Below are 6,000 nucleotides of genomic sequence, written 5' to 3'. Positions count from 1 at the left end.
TAAAGAATTGATTAGTGATTTTTTATAGTAGGAGAGTTACGGTTCAATGATGCTAAAATTGAATTGTCAAATGGGAAACCTTTGTTTGTAAGTTAGAGTGTCATCTCGAGAAAATTATTAGGAATATGAATTTTTGGGTCATGTTTAAGTGTTTGCTTTGCATGAATAGGTCTTGTGCATCAGAAGTGTTCCATAGATTTATATCATCATTTGATATTTTCAATTTTTGATAAATTTTAGATTTGTAATTGGTAAAAAGGGAGAAAATGTTAGATTTGAATAAAGCCCTACATAGTTAGGTCTTAAAGTTATAAAAAAAGGCTCTAAAAAAAGTGAAAAAAAACAAAAGGCAAAAAAATGATGAAAAAAATGAAAAAAAAATTTTGAGCTCATATGAGTTGACGATCATTATTAGGGATTTATCAAATACCTAAACTCTTTTTCTTAAGCTTTTCAAATGATTCCATTCAACAGCCATGACCCCTCAAATGCTGTAAAATTGAATTCGTGAATTTTTCTTTCACCTAATAATGTTATGATATCAAAAGGTGATATTCATTTCCAAGGCAATTAACAATAAAAGATCTAATTAAAAAAAGAAGAAAGAAATTTGGATTCCTAGAAGATCAGACAAACATGACATTTTTCTTAAGAATTCGATGTGGTAATTTGATGTGTCAATATTATGCTATAATTCTAAAATTTTTTGAATTCAAAACTAACTCAAATCTTGTAAAAAGAGCTCAGATTTATCAACCTTTTCAGCTTTTTATCCTAAAATTAGCCTCAACATGTGTCTTAGGGGCATGTTAAGCAGAAGAGAAATACCTTATTGCCCTTAAGACAACATAAGTTATGATTAACCTTTTTGTTTTCTTTTTGTGGAGTAACTTAGATTATTTGATACCTTAAACGGGTATATTCCACATGGTTCTTTACTCGTTCATTCACATGACCCTTTTCTTGTATCAACTTTCTTTAAACATAGTTTGTTAAAATGGGGCATCTTTCATGAAATACATTCTGGTAAAATGAATTTAGGTATGAGTTATGGGGAGTATGTCAAAAAAAGAGAAAAAGAGAGAAATGCACAAAAAAGAAAATTGGTTATGACATCATACACTTAAGAAATTTGAACAAATGTCAATAAAGTCCTGACAAATTCAAAGTTTTTGAAAAAAGACAAGGAAAAAAAATAGAAAATCCTAAAACAAAAAAAAAAGTTGAAATGAAAACTTTTCTTTGAAACCATTTTCTAAAAGGAACTGATCTTCAATTTAAGTGTTTATACTTGAAATGATAAATGGCCGTCTTTCATTATCCTTTTATAAATGTAAAAATTTATCCTTTGTTACCCCTTCGAGCCTTATTGAAATCTTTCAAAATAAATCCTAACTAAAGATCACCCTTCATACTAGAGGGTAAAAAGGAATACATTTAAGGGTTAAAAATGAGGAAGTCCAAATGGAATCCTATATGTTGGGACAAAGGCTCAATATAAAAGTTTAAAATAAATTTTAAATCCACTTAGTGAAACAATGCAAAAAAAAAAAAAAAAGGAAAAGAAGAATAAAACAAGGAAAAAGAAAAGAAATGAATGGGTGGAAAGCAAAAAGAAGTAAACCTCAGAGTGTATCCTTTAAATGGAAAAATGATCAATGGTATTGAATACCCTTAAATACTTATTTTGGGCCTTTCTATCCTTTTTTTTGACAACTTCAAACCCTAACCTACATTATAATATTTGCAAAGTCCATATTGGATCAAACATGATGGCTTAAAATTGAAAAGTGTCTCTTGGAAAATGACTACGAATCTTTTTAGTCCTCGTTTATTACATAATTTTCTATTTGAACCGTTAACCCCATTCGAAAAAACTCTTTTCCTCTTTTAGATTAGTTTTGAATTTTTTTTAAAGTGCATGGTGTGTTAATAAAAAAAATTAAAAAAATAGAAATAAAAATGGCTTTAGGGTGAAAATCCTAAAAAGGGTGATCTAAAGCTAACCTTGAAGGTCACTCTTAATGCTAAATGTGGTAGATGCTGAACTAAGATAAGCTAAACCTTATTGAAAGATCTAAAATATCAAAGTCACAGAAGTCTAAGATGAGTTGACTTTAAAAATCTCAACCTTTGTGCATTTCCAAATAATCTTTCAATCTCAAACCCTTCAGCTAACCTTCTGAAATATCAAAGTCACAGAAGTCTAAGATGAGTTGACTTCAAAAATCTCAACCTTTGTGCATTTCCAAATAATCTTTCAAAATCTCAAACCCTTCAGCTAACCTTAACATATATCAAATTGTAGCATTTGGAGACTAAGGAAAATGTTGAATATGTTTGGTTTCCAAGAAATTAATGTTTTTAGAAAAGCTTATGTTTCATTTGTGAGCTTGAATAAAAAATTTTATGCCTCTTTTATTCTCTTAAAGTATTGAAACCTTTTTGAATAAACAGGAATCTTTGTTTACAGAACTATTCAAACCATTTGGAAAAAAAAATCTTACCTTTCTCATTTTTGATAGGGACTACCAAATTCTAAAAAATTCAAGCTCAATTTAGTTGGCACCCAAGTCTTAAGCTCAAATTATCTAGCACCAATGTAGTCTTAAGCCCAAATTATCTGGCATCAATTAGATTTAAACCCAGCATAGCTGAAACATAAGTCGATATTATCTAGCATCAATGAAGTTTTAAGCTTGATGTAGCTAGCACGCAAGCTTAAAATTTTTGACACCAATGATGTCTTAAGCCTAGATTATCTGGCATCAATGAGATTTAAGCCTAGATTAGCTAGCACATGAGCTCAGTTTAGTTGGCACATAAGCCTGGATTAGTTAGCACATAAGCCCAGATTAGTTAAAAAGTATACACCTCTTTTATCTCCTTTAAATGGTAAAGTCTTTTTGAATCAACAAGTATCTATGGGTGCACAATCATCTAATCCATTGAGAGAGAGTGTGTTCACTTCTTTCAATTCTAATAGGAATTGTTAGTTGCCTAGTTTTATCTGGTATTTATGAAGTTTTAAGCCCAGCTTAGCGGTATCCAATGAAATTTTAACCCTATTTATCTAGCACCAAAGAAAGATTTTAAACCCGGTTTACGTGGCACCAGTGAAAGTTTAAGCCTAGCTTAGTTTTACCTGGCACCAATGAAAGTTTAAGCCTAGCTTAGTTGGCACCTAATAAAATTTTAAGTCCAGTTTATCTAGCATCAAAAAAAGATGCTAAGCCTAGTTTACTTGGCACCCAAAGAAAGATTTTAAGCTTAACTTAACTGGCACACAATGAAATTTTAAGCCCAGTTGATCTAGCACCAAAAAAGTATTTTAAGCTCAATTTACCTAGCACCAATGAAAGTTTAAGCTCAATTTACCTAAGCATCTAATGAAATTTTAAGCCCAATTTATTTGGTACCAAAAAAAAATTTTAAGCACAATTTACCTGACACCAATGAAAGTTTAAGCCCAGTTTACCTAGCACCATTGAAAGTTTAAGTCTAGTTTACCTAGCATCTGATCAAAAATTTAAACCCAATTTACCTGACACCAGTGAAAGTTTAAACCTAGTTTACCTAGCACCTAAAAAGATTTTAAGCCTAGTTTACCTGGCACTTGATAAAGATTTTAAAGCCCAACTTCACTGTCATCTAATGAAATTTTAAGCCCAGTTTATCTGACATCAAAGAGAGATTTTAAGCCTAATTTAGTTGGCACCAGTAAAAGTTTAAGCCCAGTTTATCTGGCTCTTAATAAAAATTTTAAGCTTAGTTTATCTAACAAAAAAAATTTAGCCTAGTTTATCTAGCCCCCAATGAATTTTTAAGCCCAACTTAGCTGGTACATAATTTTAAGCCCAGTTTATTTGGTATCCAATTTTAAACCTAATTTAGCTAGCATATAAACCCAAGATTGCTAGCACGTAAACCCAGATTAGTGGTCACTTTATCTGACTTACGGTGATATCTCATCATTTTTTTTAATTTTTTAACTTGCAGTGTTATTCTAATCGTTTTCTTATTTTTTTGGCTTACGATGTTATCCCTATCATTCTTTTTTTTTTTACATACAGTGTCGTCACGATCGTTCTATATCACTTGACTCGTGATTCAATCCCAAACAAAAAAAATAAAATAAACAAAAAAAAAATCAACAACAAAAACACAACAAGGAAAAAAAACATAAAAAAGGAAAAAAAAAAGGGAACAAGGGTTCTCTCTCTCACTCAGAAGTATCATCCGGACAAAATTATCATCTGTGCCTTGACATTATTTCTTATTCTCTTAAATATGCAAGGAGGAATAGCTATAGACACTGAATTTTGTCTAAAATTTTTGTAACATGATTGACCCAAGCTCATTTGTGAATACGGGCTGAAACCATTTAAGAGAACCATTTACAACCCATAAAGCACCCACAATTAGCCCTTTTGGATATCCAAAGTCAACTCGGGTCAAGTTCGGTTAAACTTGGTCAATAGAGTCAAAATTATGCAAAAACTTGGTCAAAATGGATAGAATCCAGGTTAATTCAAAAAATTCATAACCTAATTGGAATCAATGTGGTTTAAAATTAAATTCGGAGATTTTTAAAACACTAAAATTTTGTATTGCACTTAGGGAAGTATGAAATTACTAAAATGCTATTGACAGGTATTTTTGTAATTTGACTTTTTTCAGCCCAAATTTTTGTAAAACTTTTTAGATCTTAATTTTATAATATTTCATAATTTTTAATGCATTTGAAATCATAGCAGTAGCCCGAAAGATATGAAATTATCAAAATATCCTATAGGAGTATTTTCGTAATTTGATTTTTCCAAGCTTGCGCTTTCATGAAACTTTTTAGATCTTAATTTTATAATATTTCATGATTTTTGGTGCTTTAAAATCTCAAAAATGAGCATGGGAACATTGATTTATAAGAAAATGGCCTAAATACCAAAAACTTTGTATTGGGGGTAAAATGGTCTTTTCATGGGTTTAGAGGCTATAAAAATCCACCTTTTATAGTGAATAATGTGGACTATTATATCTCTTATTGAATCTTGATCCAATGGATAAAGGTTGCTTCTTGAAAAAAAAAGAAAAAACTTTGGCCCTTGGATAAGATTCGATCCAAGGGCCTATACTTATCAAGAAAAAAATATATTTTTGAAGGCCTTCTTCTTGGCACAAAGGAGGATTTTCTATAATTTTTTGGAGAAGTGAAAGTAGTTAGGAAAAAAAGGGAAAGGAAGAAAAAAAAGTGGTAAAAAGTTTAGAGTATGTAGAATTCTTCTCCTTCTTTTTTTCTTTTTTTTTTTTCATTCTATAACATTCATCACATCCTCCATATCATTTACTTGTTTTTAATTTTCTATTTTTTTTAAGAAAGTGGTAATTCTTTGTTGATTTTTTTACTAAGCTTGGATCAGCTTACATTGAACTAGTTAATAGTTTGGATTGAAACAAGAAAACTAAGTAACAAAGAATTTCCAATCCACCATTTTGGTATTTGGTGATTCAGCCAAACAGCCTCACCATGGCCAAACCTCCTTTAGTCCTCAATTGATTGTTTTTTTTGCCTTCGAAAGTTATTTGTGATGATTAAATTGCAAGTTTATTTGTTATTTATATAAATTTTAGCTAGAATGTGATATGAGGATGTTGTTTGGCTTTAAAGGTTGACTCCACATTTTCTTCTTTTCTTGGTTCATCGCATGCTTGTTGAAACTCTTTATATATTGTAAATGCCTTTATATGATGGAAATTGTGATGGTCAATGGATATTTGAGTGAAATGAAATGTTGATTGCTTAGGGAAATGTCATAAAGTATTCGACCAAGGTAGTTTCCTTACTTGGCTAAAACTTGCTCATCCATTTATGGCCAAATGTTGCTTGATCTTTTGTATTTGATTTTTGTGTTTGTCATGTTTACTAAATTTTCAATGTGTTGGATTAATTTTTCAACGGAAAAATGATAGTTGAATGAGTTATTTGGTTGATTTTAATGTTTG

Source organism: Durio zibethinus, chromosome 3 (assembly GCF_047325235.1).
Source record: "Durio zibethinus cultivar Kanyao isolate XHJ-2024 chromosome 3, ASM4732523v1, whole genome shotgun sequence".
Lineage (NCBI taxonomy): Eukaryota > Viridiplantae > Streptophyta > Magnoliopsida > Malvales > Malvaceae > Durio > Durio zibethinus.
Note: the sequence above shows the minus strand (reverse complement) of the source record.